The following is a 17,041-nucleotide window of genomic DNA, read 5'->3' as shown; positions in this document are numbered from 1 at the left end:
ACCAGGGGAACCCGATTGTTTGGAGTCTGTATACCTCCTCTCTGGTCCATGCTCAGGACCTGGCGTACTGCTGGAGCTCAGCTTGTTGTGATTCAAACGCCACGTGCCGGCTCCACTCCACCAGAGGCTCGGCACGCACCGGGTGACAGGACTGTTGTCTGAAAAACGGGCTGACAAGGACGAGAGATGAAACGCTGCGAGGGAAAAAGAGGAGCGCAGCTCAACACGTGGCGAGTTGAGAAATGAACTGGTGAGCGGCGTGGCAGCGTAAGCCCCGAGGATGAGCGGCAGGCAGATCAGTGTCGTTCCCCCGGTGGCAGATTACACAGAATACACACAATGAGGGACAGGAATATGGCAGCCGCTCACCGCCTCTCCCCTAATTATCAGACGCCATATTGGCTCTCTTCAGGAGGAGAGGAGGTAATTTTGTTTCCGCGTCCTTTTGGGAAATTAATTCATTTTACTAAAGTGACTTGGTAATTACAGTGACATCAAGGTTAATTGGCAAATCTGTATTGCTTTGGTGCCGTCACCGTCAAAGAAATCTGTTCTCTAAACACTCGCAGGCAGACAACAGATCTCACACACACACACACACACACACACACACACACACACACACACACACACACACACACACACACACACACACACACACACACACACACACACACACACAGGAGTCTCACATGATGACGGCTTTAAAGAGGCTTCAGGAATAAAGGAAGCAGTAAACAAAGCAGGAGGTCAAAGTAGAGAATAAAACCACAGAGAGCAAACAGAAGCACATTGTTGGACTCAAACACTGAGCAGCCTTGCGTGATCACACACACACACAAACACACACACACACACACACACACACACACACACACACACACACACACACACACACACACACACACACACACACACACACAGTTTATTTTAGTTCATTGCTCCTCTCTCTGAAGGCTCGGCCACGAACTCAGTCAGAAAAGTTTGTCCCTGAGTTGAGTCATCGGGGTGAAACCTCCGTAATCATCTTTACCACACACAGCTGATTTTCTCCTCTCTGGGGTCCAAACAGACAAAAAGACATCATCAGCCTCATTACAGGATCAGAGTGAGGTGCCCACTGCAGAGCTCTGAAGCCTGTTTACAGAAAAGACAAAGAACAGCACATCTACAAATATAACTGCTGATTTGCAATCTTCCTCTTCAGCCTTTTATCCTTGAATAATCTGAATCCCATTATGTGTGTGTGTGTGTGTGTGTGTGTGTGTGTGTGTGTGCGTGTGTGTGTGTGTGTGTGTGTGTGTGTGTGTGTGTGTGTGTGTGTGTGTGTGTGTGTGTGTGTGTGTGTGTGTGTGTGTGTATGTGTGTGTGTGTGTGTGTGCCCCTGTGTGCTGCAGCCTCATCAACCTACACTTTGAAGTCTGTTTAAATGTTAGTTTGTGCAGAGCTGGTCTGATTCCATCCTCCAGATAAAACTGCAGCTCCTGACGTTAGAACAAGAGGAAACTTTACCAACAGCATCGCTCCTCTGCTCTACAAACACAGCCTTATTTCCATCCGCGTGCCCACACAAACCGAAGCTGCAGACAGGATTTAGGTAAGGAGACACAGGGAGAGCCGACGAGCAGCCGTGGCATCAGTTTAGTGCTTAATAAAACACACACAGAAAGAAGACGAGCTGGGAGCTCAGAGAGTGCCAAGAATTTACTTAAACGTGCCTCCAGCGTCCAAATATCAGAAGCCACAGCCAACAGTGGTCCCGTGTTAGTGCCGCTCCTGTTTGAGCATATGTCTTTCCAATCCACACAGCAGGTGCTGCTCATCCTGACAGGATGTTCCTGGATGTTTGGGGAATCCCTTCGGCCTCAGTCTCCTGCTGCTTTCAGGAGCTGCCAACAAGCAGACGAAGCAGAGAACGCACTGACCAGGCGTCCACACACAGCGTTTCTCCCTGGTAAAGGATAAACACAGTGGTTAATGAGCCAGTTTCTGGACTGACAGATTCTCAGGGTCCAGGTTTAGTCTGTGTGGGTCTGTTTTTACAACACTCACATGGTTTTTATCTTTAATCTTTGTAAAGAAGAAGATGAGGTGGAGCTTAAAGTGAAATCATCAACAACAGTTTGTGACATTCAGAGCTAAATGTCTGTAAACATGACTATACTATGCATGTAGAGGGGCGGGTCATACTGTTTCTAATTGTCATCAACATGAGGAATCACTCATATCTATAATAGGAATAATAATAATAATAATAATAATAAACTGCTAAAAACAGGAAGAAGTGAGCATCTCTAACATACTCTGACCCATTGGCTCAGACTGAAAAACAGCACCGGACTTTGACCACCGGCAGTTCTGGACTTCTCCAGAACGTTCAGATGGCCAGTCCGCCTATGCTCTGGCCTCATTTGTGTCAGCCTCCACCCAGGCTGGGATCAGGTTAAAGGGACAGTGATTTGGGGCCAGCTGAGTGGTCTGTGGAGGGTTTTTTAATTTACATTTCAAAATAAATCGCTGATATGACTTTAATTTCATTAAAATGATGTTTTTTGTGTTTTTTTTTTACTGCTCTATGTTGTAATGTAAAATAACCACCAGCCTCTGTCCATAGGACATCTGAAAGCTGTTAGCGGTTTGCACATTAATTACACAGCCTTCCATAATAGCATGATAACATGAGAGAGCATCAGGGCCTGTTGTTGGTGAAACAGCTACAGACCTCTGCAGTTCTGGAGGAACCTTTAACAGAACCATAAAGGAGTATTTACTCAGTAAATACTTGGAGCCTGTACATTAGTATTTATTTCAGTAACTAACCTACAACAACTTGGCACAGTCACTGAATAAACCTCTGTCTCTGTCTGCACGGGAGGCAGAGATCCATTCAAACGACCCGTGAACGCTTTTCATGTTGACATGACCGTCACAATACAATACCAAATAGGATATAGGGCTCACAACAGGCTGCGACTTTGGTTCACACTATCACAGAAAAGATTCACACTCAAAGAAAACACAGCAGCTTTTTTTCCTCTGATGCTTTTTTCACTTCTTCCTCACAGAGGTGATTTTTATGTCTGACTGACACAGCTGGCATCATTATCTTTAGAAAAGGGGGGAATCATGATTTGCAAAACAATCATTGCAGTACAGCAAAATAAATAACACAGAATTAATCTGTGAAATGTATGTCCTATCCTGATGAAAAACCCATGCCCATCCACAATAGCTTTTCCACAAACAGGGCAGGCTGGCTGAATAAATCAAACGCACCCTTCCCAACACTGTTTGGCTGGAGCAGCTGACAGCTCTGAGTGGATCAGTCTGAAAACAAACAGTGAAGTCATTTCTCCTGTTCAGACCTTCAGAATTAAACTGAACACCTTGTTGGAGCAAACAACCAGCTTTTTAAAATCCCCAGCACTCAACAGGATGTGCTCATCGTTCAGCGCAGGTATTTCAGCGACAGCTCAGGTGAGCGTCAGCTGATGAGAGGGAGGATGACCACAGACTGTATAAAACATGGACGTAGCCTCCTCAATGTCACCCATCTTCCCGCAACTGTGAATATAAAGCCAATATATGACGCCAGCTACAGGGTGCCCGCCGGTCACGTGACCTGAGCAGTGCCTCTGATTGGAAAATCAAACGATTCTAATAACTTCTAAACCACAGAGATAGAAATAAATTCACTCCCCATACAGTGTGTGCCGATAGTGAAATCAGTGTTTTAGACCCAAGCTGTTTTTTGAACCAGGCTGTAAATGTGTTTTTAATGCTGTGAACGTCTGTTTTTATGACTGGTCTTTCTACAGCCAGCCTCAAGCGGATTCTGGATAAACAGTGAGTTTTAGCACTTCCGCATGGGCTTCATTTTTACTAAGCAGATGTTGCCCCTTGAGGGTGACTGACAGTTAGCGTTTCCTCAAACTTTATACAGGCATCATGGGTAAACACGCTGACACAGGCAGTTTGACGCTGCTTTCTTAAGTTCTGATCAAATGTTGAATGATGTTTGTCTTTGTTCAGAGTATTGTATGCTAAAGTTAGGATCTCCTAATGATCAGCAGCCTCCCCAGCCCCGGTGCATGCAGGGGAGAGTGTGAGGAGATGTGGCAGAGCAGCACTAGCAGAAAAACAAGAAGCACAGTGAATGGAAACTGTATCATTCAAAAACATAGAACATTTGGACAGTCAGCTTTCTCTCTTAAAGGAGGAACACTTTGGAATTCATCACCAACTGAAATCCAACTGAACACAGACTTAAAATCCTTCACTGTTAAGGTCAAGTGCTGACTTAAAGCAAAACACAGCTGTAATCATTCTTAGTCTTCCATGTTTTTCATTTCCTGTTTGAACTTTGAATCTGTTGTTTATTTTAGGCTAGTGTGATTTTTGTTTGTTATCCTGTATTTTTTTCTTGACATTTTATTGCTGGTAACACAAATCTCATGATCTAATTACTTAAAGGCCAAACTAGGGACAAGAGTTGGAAATTAGCACTCACTATATACTCTGTGCAGCACATCAGATTTATGCTTTGTGAACTATGTTAACTGCATTGTCCTATCAAAATCCATCCAAATCCAAAAATGTGCTGATCCAGACAGACGGGTCTTCAGACAAACCTTGTCACTAATAGAGCCACTGTATGAATACATGTCCCACATTATCAACGTCAGACTTACAAAAACTAGATATTCTGTGTGGAGTACCCACAGTCACGTACTAAAAATTGGGCCCTTTAATTCCTTGAATCTGATTTTATTTGGTGCATCTTTGAAATGTATTTTGCCGTCTTTACTTAGGCCCTACCGCAGAGAGTAGATCAGGATGCGGAGCACAGCCACACTGAGCTGATCTACTTTTTTTCCTCATGTGAAGGAGAGGAAAAACAGGGTTTAAATGAATTTAGGTCTCTGAAGCTGCCATGTTTGCGAGCTCAGCTGAGTTATCACCTGTGATCTGCAGAGCACAGCCACGCCGAGCTGATCTGCTTCGTTTCACTTTGTCCAGAGAAAATGCCAAACTTACAGTTTTCCCATTGAGCATGTCTGTAAACGTGTTAATGTGTCCATGTGTGCAACAAAAGCCCACAGTACAGAGTCAGGCCAACCACCCTCCTTTAAGAACACCTGACTGCACTGACACACTGGGTGTTCCTCTGCAAGGGGACCTTCAATCTTTGTTTCCATCATCACAAGACAGTACCGTGGTGTTCTGTTATCCGGTCCACTCCACTTTCTACTACTCACAGATCTATAACAGATCCAGGTCGCATAAATGCTTGTTATAAATCCTGAATAAGAGCTTTTCTGTTTTTGGATCCTGTTAGCTGCTCTCTAGCAGCTCAGGCCCAGTTGATCCTTGATCAATGATGGCTCTCCATTTGCTCATTAGGCCCAGATGTGAAGTCTACAACCTAATTAGGCTCAGCAGTCTCAACTGATGTTGTACAAACACACACGCACACACACGCACGCACACACACACACACACACACACACACACACACACACACACACACACACTGGTACACAAAGAGCCCCCAGCCCGCCCTGAACAACCTGCGCTTCCTGAGTGATCAATGTCTCTGTCATGGCGGGCTGTGTCCAGGGCACCAGGCGGGTCTGCTGAGCCGCTGAGGCCGGGCCCCAGGCTGACATTAGCGGACATGGGGTGAGTGATGTCAGCCTGCTCCTCCTGGGGGCCTGGGGGACGCAGGGGATCTGGCTGGGGCTGAAGCAGGGGTCTGGGAGAAAGGTCAGCGCTCAGCCTGCTGTGATTAATAAGACAGGAAGCTGAGTGTCCCCAACGCCGTTATCAATATCTGTGTCCAGCAGCTGGCCGCAGAGAGGAGGAGCATCGATGCAGATAAACAACTGAGCCAGGCCGAGCCGAGCTGGTCTGAATGTGAGAGGTCAGCATCAATTAGATCATTTTTATTCAGCACAGCAGCTCTGACTCAACCAGACTCTGCTAATGAGTCACAGCTAACAAACCCAAAGAGGTGAAAGTCTGCGACTCAAATGTCAGCACAGCCTCAGCGACAAACATGACATTTACACAGACATCTGTTTCCCCACCAAGCCTAAATATTTATCCCAGCACAGCTCCGTGGAAATCAGGGGGACCAGGACGGGGCCGTGCTGATGGTCCTGAGCTTAGAGGGAGCGTTAGAGACATAAAGTCTACCCTGACGACAACACAAACTCTCCTGGCTTTAATTTCACAGCTCCTCATCCATTAGCTCTTCCTTACAGCCATCAGCACCAACAAGCAGATCCTGCTTCCTGCCATCAATTAGCCTCCGCATGTTGAGTGTAACTAATAGCCCTGCTGAATCCAGATTAAATATGCTAGATACAAGCTGAGGATGAAGCTGCATAGTTAAGATAATTAAGAGTGATAAATCCCTGAGAGGGCAGGGAGACGAGCAGGAGGGGGAGGAGCTCCGAGCCAAGTGTGAGTGAGGAGTGGAGGAAAACAGCTTGAGAAAGACATGGGAGGTCAGGATGAGATGGTTTAACGGGATGACGGGCCAAAAGAGCAGAGAAAGCAGAGGAAAAGGCAGGGAGGATGTGTAAATGAGAGTCTGAGAGCCAGAGAAGGAGCTGGGAGTTGTTTTCAGCTTCGCCTCCAGCGGCCCAGATGGCAGGAGCTCGTCTCCGTCTCGCCCTCGGTGCTTTTGGCAGCAGCTACTCCTCACTGCTGGCTACTGTACATCACTTGCTGTCTGCCCCCCCTCTCCCCCCGCCTCTCTCTGAAACGTGGCATCAGCACAGGCTGAGAAAGATTAACCCCACTTTCTCTCTCCACAAAGTCTCCGGTGTCCACACTCTGACCCCACACAGCTGACGAGGAGATCAAACTCCGTATCTGTGTGTGTGTGTGTGTGTGTGTGTGTGTGTGTGTGTGTGTGTGTGTGTGTGTGTGTGTGTGTGTGTGTGTGTGTGTGTGTGTGTGTGTGTGTGTGTGTGTGTGTGTGTGTGTGTGTGTGTTTGTGTGTGTGTGTGTGTGTGTGTGTGTGTTGTTTTCACCTATGAACCATGTGAGGATCTACGGGGCACCAGAGGGACCGAATAAAGACTAAAGAAACCATTCTTTAAACTGTGGAGACCAGTGACATTCAAAGCAGCTGGAGGCAAACAGAATCCTGCAGCTGTAACTATCACTATCATCATCATCCTCATCATGATGAAGTCATATCATGACATTGAGTTCCCTGTACTTTAATGTCCACATACTAAATGCAGCTCTTACTGAGACTCTCATGGTGTCAGACTGTAAATGACCAAATGAGTAATTAGCTCATAAATCCCCTTTTTAAATCTTCATGTCAGGATTAAAAACCATCCATCATGTGAGCGTTAATGTGTCTCTGATAATCTGGAGGATTGAATCAAAGTGAACAGTAAAGAGAAAAGGAGCAGACCCTGTTCCAGCTCCTCCTCCTCCTCCTCCTCCTCCTCCTCCTGCAGCAGGCCAGTAAAAGCCTCCTGAGCTCTCCATCACTGCGAGACAGGCGTTATATTTCCCTCTGTCATCCCGACTGAAGCAGGCCTCTGATTTAGAGCCAGCAGCACAACAATGACTTTTATTAGCCGGGTAAATATTAGCGCTGGGCTGCTCTGAGTCGAGGCTGGGCTGGATGGGTTGCGTGGATGGCCCCGTGTCCTCAGCGACACGCCGAGAACATCCAGTCAGGTGTTCTCATCAGCTGCTGTGCAGCATCACACAGCCTGCTCACTCCAGGCTGACAGGAAGTAACAACACTTTTTGACTTGAAAAACTTTACACACACACACACACACACACACACACACACACACACACACACACACACACACACACACACACACACACACACACACACACACACACACACACACACACACACACCCCTGAGACCAATCTGAGAGTTCAGCATGTTTTCTGTGAGCAGAGGCGGACAAACGCTCATGTTGATTACTCATTACCCTGGCGAGGCACTGGAAGGATTGAACAGTGGAGGCAGAGCTGAGGCTGACGGTGTGATGATCCACTCAGAGCTCAGTGGGGCTTTTTAAGGAGCACAGCAGGGCCTGACAGGGACTCTGTGGCGGAGCACAGCATCATACTTTATGAGACACCTCCTCTCCTCCCTGAGTTTCCCCCTGTTTCCCACCATCGCCGTCAAACGCCAGCCTCAGAGCCAGACAGACGACCACAAGACGAGCGAAACAGCCACGGCCAAGAGACAGTGCTGAACACAGCTCAGAGCCTGTTCAGAGGAATCCAACACCACACCAGGACTCCGAGTCTTCATGCCTCTGTAGCGGAGTCAGCGCCGGACAGAAAACCAGGTTTCCAGCCCACATCAGACGCCACTGAGCACGCTCCACACCTGACAGTCGCAGAGGGGGTCCCTCTGCATCCCCTTCATCTCCACCTCCACCTCCTCTTCCTCCTCCTCCTCCTCCTCCTCCTCCTCCTCCTCCACAGACACTCCAAATAAACCATCACCTCCCTGTGTCACGGCGGCCATGACAGCGCAGAGATTAGCTCAGATAAACAAGAAAAAGTGGCGGTTTCCTCCAAGGCTCGTTGGCATGGTGGATAACTCTGGTTACAGGAACCAGGAGGAACCAGAGGAGGGGGGATGGAGGAGGCAGATGGATGGTGAGAGCAGAGCAGATGTTTCCCTCCTCCAAAGGAGGCATAATAAACATTTCTTTAATGATGTCAAACACATTCCTGAGAAAAGAGCCACAGACCCTCGCCCAGAGAGCGGGATGAGGAGAAGGAGGTGTTCAGCTCTCTGAAACCCCTGAGAGCAGGAGGAGAACGTGTTCAGCTCTCTGAAACCCCAGAGAGCAGGAGGAGAACGTGTTCAGCTCTCTGAAACCCCTGAGAGCAGGAGGAGAACGTGTTCAGCTCTCTGAAACCCCAGAGAGCAGGAGGAGAACGTGTTCAGCTCTCTGAAACCCCTGAGAGCAGGAGGAGAACGTGTTCAGCTCTCTAAAACCCCTGAGAGCAGGAGGAGGACATGTTCAGCTCTCTGAAACCTCTGCCCCGCTCCTCTCACCATCGCCTGAGCAGCTTTAGAGAGGTTCAGGGTGGTCTGAGTCTCTGGATCCATTTCAGACATTGGGCCAAGAGAGCCTTAAGTCTGAGCTCAGAAGAGGAGTAGACGGGCTTACAGAAACCAGGAGTGTCTGGACTCAGGGACTATGTTTCACCAGCACCAAGAACTCTGAGAACTTTGTCCTACAACCAGGGACTGAACCACAGACCAGTACCTAAACGTGGAGTCCTCAGAGGATCAGCAGAGCTAGACCGAGGCCATCAGCTGGTTCTTGTAGCAGAGCCTAACAATGGCTCAACCTACTGGGTCCAAAAGCCAAGGCAGGCCATCAACACAAGGAACCCCCGGTCTAGTCTGCCCCTCCCCACCTGACCCCTACTCGGACCCCAGAGTCTGAGGCCCCATTTACACGACAACGTTTCACTTGAAAACGCTAAAACGAAGCAAAAAAAATATGTGTTTACACTGAAACGCTGATGGACTGAAAACATTGTAGTTAGCATGCCAGGCCTGTAGGTGGTGTTGTCCTGTCCAGAAGCCGCTTTTGGGAGATCTCCACCGAAGAAGAGTTGAGCCGGTCATCTGGTGTATCAGTGAAAACTAAGTTAAAAAGTGGAGCAACAGATGCACATTTTGTATAGAGACAGTCAGCAGATACAGCAGATTGAGCAGCACAAGCTCAACACGGTGGTTCATGACGATCGTAACAACGGTACTGTTGTCCTGTTGTATGTGCGCGCGAGGCAGAGTGTGACATCAGCATTTCCACTGAAAACATCGGCTTATTGTTTACATGGCAACATTTCTGAAAAATCCCACTTAACTCTGGAGGCTATTTTCAAAAGTTTACGTTTTAGGTCGGCAGAAACGTCATTTCTGTAACCAAACTTTTGCGTTTCACCCTAAAACTGTTGTCGTGTAAACGACCCCTAAGAGAGAAACCGTCAGACTCTGAAGATCTGAAACCTGGATACAGAAGGCTCTGGGTCTGTAGATCGCCCCAAACGACCAGACCTGAGGTTTAAAGGCACACTACACACTCCACCTGACAGAGCACGGACACACCTGTCCTCCACACACATACACTGCTCCAGGCCACGCCCCCTTTTTCTTACACACAGCTTGACAGGACTAACACTCAGGCCACACCCCTCGAACAAACTCACTTTTTGCTGGTGCATCATTGGCTGGTGCACAGCATCTCACATCTGCAAGACCCCGCTGTGAAACCATGGCAACACAGAGTTCCCGCTTCACCTGAGAGAGAGAAGTTTGTCCCAAAGCTCGCCGCTGTGACACCTTGATGAAGGAGACTCCACCCAGCTGAGAGCGAGACTTCTGATGGAGTGCGCCCTGACTCTAATAAGTAATGACAACTGAGACTGTCATTGAATTTCATAAGAAGAAACTGGAGTGAAATAAGCAATGAAACAGGAAGTTGAAAGAGAAGAGCAGCATAAAGCAGACAGCAGTTTACCACAGTGTTTCTGTGATTAGAAGCAGTGCTATTAAAATGATAAATAATGCCCAGGATGAGGTAAATGGTGTCAAAGCAGGTGTCAGCTGATGCTGAACTCAGCACTGAAGGTTATTAGCAGATCCACAGAGTGCGTGTGTTAGTATGTCTCTGTGGGTATAGCCTGGACACAGAGGGCTGCAGCTGCTCCTTCAGACGGCTGATGATCATCTTCTCTAGTTTAAACCAAATAAACAGACGTGTCCTGAGTGTGCACCCTGGGAGGAGTTTCCTGATAGGTTAAAATGACAGAAACCACTTCCTCTTTCAGCCTGGCTTATTGTACTCTCTGGTTTCAGTATTGAAAGATGGAAGTTAACTGTCTGCTTCCTCTTTGCTCTGTGCATCCTGTGCATCCTGTGCATCCTGTGCATCCTGTGCATCCTGTGCATCCTGTGCATCCTGTGCATCCTGTGCATCCTGTGCATCCTGTGCATCCTGTGCATCCTGTGCATCCTGTGCATCCTGTGCATCCAGCATTATGACACGCAGCTCACACATTTGCACATCTCTGTAGTCAGCTGGGGGAATAATGAAGTTTGCTGCTGGTTGGAGCCTCTAATGATTCCTTCAAAGGATAAGATCTTGTAGACAGGGTGCACGCTGAAGCAATATTCCTTCTCTCCCCTCAGGTGCTTCACAGGATCCTGACGTTTTATCTGTTTGCTCAATCTGTTTGTTTCTCACCCAACAGCACCTGAACCAGCTCGCTGCTCCCGCTCCGGCTGGAAAGGTCCTGAACTTTAATTCACCTCATTTCAGTTCAGCTTTAGAAGAAGAAGGAGCAGTGAGGGGGAACCTGAGAACAACATGAGACAGGAGACATGTTCCTGTGTTTCAGAGTAGGACGAGAAGGAGGAGTAGGAGGAGGAGGAGGCAGGAGACAGTGTTGACGTTAAAAAGTCAAACACAGATCAAATCAAGCCGTGAGCTCGGGGTTGGACCTGCTTCATGTGAACTCCTCTGATGAAATAATGAATGTCTTTAAAGCTCCTCTCACTGCTTCCTAGTGTCAGCTTCCCGCTCTGTTTCCGGATCGTTCTGAGACATAATTGGGGATAATGAGCTGTAATCCATTCAAAGCCTGAGCACACTGTTCAGAAACATGTCCTACACAGCCTGCAGTCCCCTGACAGGTATTCACAGGCCCACAGTACCTTTCAGAAACAAAGAGACACACACACACACACACACACACACGCACGCACGCACGCACGCACGCACGCACGCACGCACACACACACACACACACACACACACACACACACACACACACACACACACACACACACACACACACACACACACACACACACACACACACACACACACACACAGAGTGAGTGCCAAAAGAATGAGGATCCTTAGCTGGATTAATTCTAATGAATTGAGCTGAAAACAAACAGAGCCGTGTTCAGTCTCAGTGTTTCTCTGCAGCAGCTTTTTAACACCACCTCCTCCTCCTCCTCCTCTTCCTCCTCCTCCTCCTCCTTCTCATACTGTATGGCTGGTGCTCTTTGCTTCTCGCCCACCCCCTGCAGAGCTCTGCAGAGCTGTGAGCGTTCACTCAATGCCACAATCACAGATGACCTTAATGTTGACAACAAGGACACCAGCAATGGATTACTTGTCAATTTGACTGCATAACAGAATCATGGAGTTGGAAGATGAATGACTCCACAAAGCGAGCAGGACAAGTGGTGTGTGTGTTCATTTAAAGCCCGTTTATGTATTTAACGGCTTACGACGGGCCGTACGTGACAGAGTGCCACCAGCAGCTTAATTCAGATGTATTACAGCACACACAGAGCGCGTCTGACTGACAGCAAAAAACACGCTCTGGAAACAATTTCTGCTCAGACGGAGGGTCAGCTGACCTCGCGGTGAGACGAGCGCTGCTGTGAGTGGAGATTAATGTCCTCCACAGGAAGTGTGAACACCTCCTTACCGTGTTTGTGGAGCTGTTGAGTTAAAGTGGAGCCCTCCTTTGATGAGTGGCCTCAGAGCTCTCATTATTAACATCAACAAAGACCTCGCTCTTTGATGGGATCACAGCCCGTCAATGTGTCCACACCATGAAAACCTTTGTGCTCCTCTCCATCGCTAAGTGTCACCGACCCACCGCACATAAGGAAGTGGACCCCTTATCGATACATCAGTGTTGATGACAGGATGTCCCTGAGACATGCTTGACCACATCTAAGCAGGCAGGCAGGTGTGCACGTGTGCTGTCTACGAAGAAACCTGCAGGGACACAAAAAAAAAAAAAAAAAAAAAAAAACAGAGGGACAGAAACACATTTTTACAACGACATGAAGGCCACACATCTGTAGAGAATCTGACTTTTTTTGACTGAGAAGCCGGAAGTGATGTCACCACCTAAACGCATGGGCAGAGCCAAGGGTTGGCAAATGGTGGCCACAGCCACCATGGATTGATCTTTGACAAGAAACAGACAAAGACGAGAGAGCTGCTGCAACAGGCAGCTACTTGGGCAGCGCCTAGCAACGAAGAAAAAAAAAAGATTTACAATTTTAATTACAATGCTTGTACATGCTTTTAAGATGGCTATTAAATGTGGAGTAAACTTTCAGTGCTAATTTGGCATTACAGTGCTGGTCAATCTGTGTCATAGTTTTGAAAGATTTTTGTATTTTTTTTTTTTTTTTTCCAAGCATGAACACTGGCATGTTTTTGGGTTCTGTTGCTTGAGTCTCATAATCTGTACAAATACATTGGCAGCCAAGTGAGGAAGTATTGCTGTGGAATATCTTTGAAATGCTTGCCCATATGTTGAGGTTGCTTTATTCTGGTTTTGCACCTGTCAGGCAAAATGAAGAGAAAAATGACTTCATACTTTGTTAGTATTAAGTTCAGTCATGAGAGAAGGGAAAGTGTCATGAAGAGGGAGATGCAGGATGACAGTGATGAGAGAGAGTCAGACAAAGAAGGAGAGCATGCACCAGGTGCTACATCCCCACTTTGTTTCCTCATGCATTTCACTTTAGTATTACCAGGACTCTGCTGCCATACCATTTAAAAATAGGTAATTGGCTTCAAATCTGTTGTGCTGACAGTTTTAACTTGTCCATCTTCACCAACAGATGATGCACTTTTACAGTCAGAAGGTGGCAGTGATGGTGGAGTAGGTTCTCCGGAGTATGCTCTGCAAAGTGGTTCTGGAGGTCAAGGTGGGTTGAAGTATGCCAATCACAATCCTCCCACTCCTGAAGTGCTACTGTATATGTTTGCAGTAAATAAAGTTTGAAGAAACAAATTCCAAAAATATGGTTCAGATGTGATTTCAAGACACATTTTGTCATCAGTGTAACTTCTTTATCTATAGTGACGGCTGAAAGTTTTAATGCTGCCAAGTCTGAAGCACACATGAATGCTATGATGGCCTGGAAAAATGTTGAGATGGAACAAAAGGACAAGGCATCTTTGATGACTCAACTGTCACAAAAGCGTTAAATAACAGATACAGGAAAGCATGCCTATATTAAAAGTGTAGCTGATGTTTTGCTAAGTGCAACACAAAGCGTAGCGCGAAGGGGTCATAGAGAGACAGTGGAGACAACTAATGAAAACTTCCTTGCTGTATTAGAGGTTCTTGGTAATCATGACGCAGTTATGAAAAACAAATTGAAAACACATAATGCCAATACACAAGCCACCAGATCAAAAATGAAACACTGGACACATCAGCAGAGATGATGCGCTCAAAGAATGGAGCGATGGAGCGAGGTCAAAGAAGTGAGGTCAAAGAAAGACAAGTTTTTGCCCTTATGGCACATAAAACCAAAGATGTAAAAAATATTATTACTGCGGGGGAACTGTGAAAGAGAGCTTTTTGCACTTGGAAGCTGCAGAGAATCTTAATGCTGCAGGGTTGGCAGAGAAAATAATACACACCCTTGAAAAATATGGGTTGGAATACAGGGACAGTTTGGTTGGACCAGCTGATGATGGAGCATCTGTCATAAGTGGCAAGAACTCTGGAGTTCAGGCAAAGCAGGCTTTTTATCTTCATCGTAATGCCCACTGCCTTAATCAGGTTCTTGTGGACACAGTCAAAGCTGTCCCTGAGGTAGCGTGCTGAGGTAGTGCAAAGATTGTAACACATTCATGCTGGGTCCTATGTTCACACCAAATGGCTCAATAAGCAGAAGAAATGTGTGATGGGGCACTAAGGGAGTTGCAAAGATTAAGTGACACACGGTGGGCTCGTCAACATAAGGTTTGTAAAACCATTCGTGAGAGACTGCCTGTAACTGTCAGTGTCACAGAGGAAACAGTGGAATAAAAGAAATGTGAAAGTTCAGTCGATTTAAGATGCCTGCTTTCCCAAATGGACCTCCAGTTCATAGTGCTTCTGGTTATAGTGACTACACTCGTTGGTGAGGCGAGATGCCTTTCTGATGCCCTGCAGTCTCCCAAACTGGATTTAGCTTAAGCTGTTGATTTAGTTGAGGCTCTCATACAAACTCTTAAGGACTTCAGGACTGAAACACACTTTACAGAGCTGTGGAAAGAAGTCATCCACAGAGTGAAGAGTGCAGTATTGACACAGATCCTGCACCCAAAAGACAGAAAATACTCAGTAAAAAGCTTGAAGGGCATACCGTCATGAGCCAACTCGGCTGCCGTCCTGATCAAAAGAAAGACTGTTTTCAGACAAGGTTATTTCACCCAATGCTAGACCAGTGGCGAACCGTGGCCCCAGCCACTGGGCCTTCAGTAGGACCATGGGGCCACACGTGGCAATAAACAATCAAACAAAGAAATAAAAACAATAGCCAAAATCATGTGACATGGAAGTTTAGTATATTAATAGTTTTGTGAGATTACAAATTTATCATGTGCCTGAACACTGCAACACCTAACACAACTTCAAACAATAAAAAAATTAAGATATAAAATTGAAAAAAAAAACTGAGTTTCAAGTAATCCAGCAACCACACAGTCTTCTCCATTACTTTTCGCCATTTCTCTTCACGTTCTGCCAGCTAGATCTTCTCTTTTCTCCTCACTCACTCACAGCTACAGTTAGGCGCTTATCCATTAAAGTGATACTCCAGGATGGAACAAGTTGGATCCTATCACAAGGTTTAGGGCAGAAATTACCCCTACAGCAGTGATTTTGTGCAGCAGAAGCCCAGAGCGCTGGCACCAAACACCCCCTCCCTGCTCGTCAGGTTCTTTCCTCTGCACTCAGACGGGGCCATTTTTTACTTGACCAAAATTTAGAGAATTTTCAGCGCGTTACTTTCACACAAAAACACAGCTAAATAAGGCTCTAGTTCTCATCGTGTCTCTTCGTCCTGGCAGACTACCTGCGTTTGTTTATATCTGGCACGCCGTGCGTGCGGACTGATACACTAAGCGGCGAGCGCCTCATAGCCAGCTGTGGCTCTGCAGCAGAGGTAGCGCCGTTTTATGACACGATGAGAACTAGAGCCTTATTTAGAGGTGTTTTTGTGTGAAAGTAACGTGCTGAAAATTCTCTAAATAAAGCGTGAATGCAGACCGATATCAGATTTTTTCGGTGGGAGTCTGTTTATTTGTGTTTTCGGTCAAGTAAAATACGGCCCCGTCTGAGTGCAGAGGAGCAGGGAGGGGGTGTTTGGTAAGTACTCGCGAATCCCCGGAAGATGACAGGAAATGATCCCACCCACAACTTAACAAAATATGATTGGCTAAGACAGCTGTCATTGTCAAATTGTGTCCACATTCGTTTGAGTTACACAGGCATTTGTTGCAGTTACTGAAGGCCCTGCCTGCCAGAACGTGTTGGTGATTTACCCAGATACCATCAAAAGGAAAATTGTGATTGGTCCATTTTCCATAAAGTTATGTTAACCCATTATTTGCTGGGACAAGTTTATAAAAATGATATAAAACTCAGTGCTATTATTTCATTGATAAACAAAATAAAACAAAATAAAGAAATAAAATAATTATTTAGGAGTACAAGAATTCTTTCAGTATTTTTTATTAGGCCTTCACTGAATACCTTGAAGGCCCTGAGGGTTCCCCTCTGTGCTAGACCAAATGCAGGCATTGAAGCCAATATATGCTAAATTTTGTGATGAAGCAGCTCTGATACCCTTTGCATCCATTAACAAAAGCATCATAGACGACATGAGGCACGAGTTACACCAGCTAAAAACAGTCCTTGGGAGAAGGCAAAGCAGGCCTAGAAAAACCATCTAGAATAGTAGAGCTGACAAAATTCATTGAGCCCCACATAGAGGTGTTTCCTGAGGTCCAGGTTGTGTAAAGTAGCAGTTACCGTACCTGTGAGTACAGCCACCTGTGAAAGGAGCTTTTCAGCTCACGTCAGATCAAAAGCTATCTGAGATCAACCACGGATGATGAAAGGTTGAGTAACCTGGGTGTTTTGAGTGTGGAGTCCAAATGAGCTTCTTCCCTTGACATGGATGAATTCGTAG

The sequence above is a fragment of the Halichoeres trimaculatus genome, unplaced genomic scaffold (assembly GCF_033239565.1).
Source record: "Halichoeres trimaculatus isolate MK-OKI-2021-1 unplaced genomic scaffold, fHalTri1.1 fHalTri1_scaffold_21, whole genome shotgun sequence".
Classification (NCBI taxonomy): domain Eukaryota; kingdom Metazoa; phylum Chordata; class Actinopteri; order Labriformes; family Labridae; genus Halichoeres; species Halichoeres trimaculatus.
Note: the sequence above shows the minus strand (reverse complement) of the source record.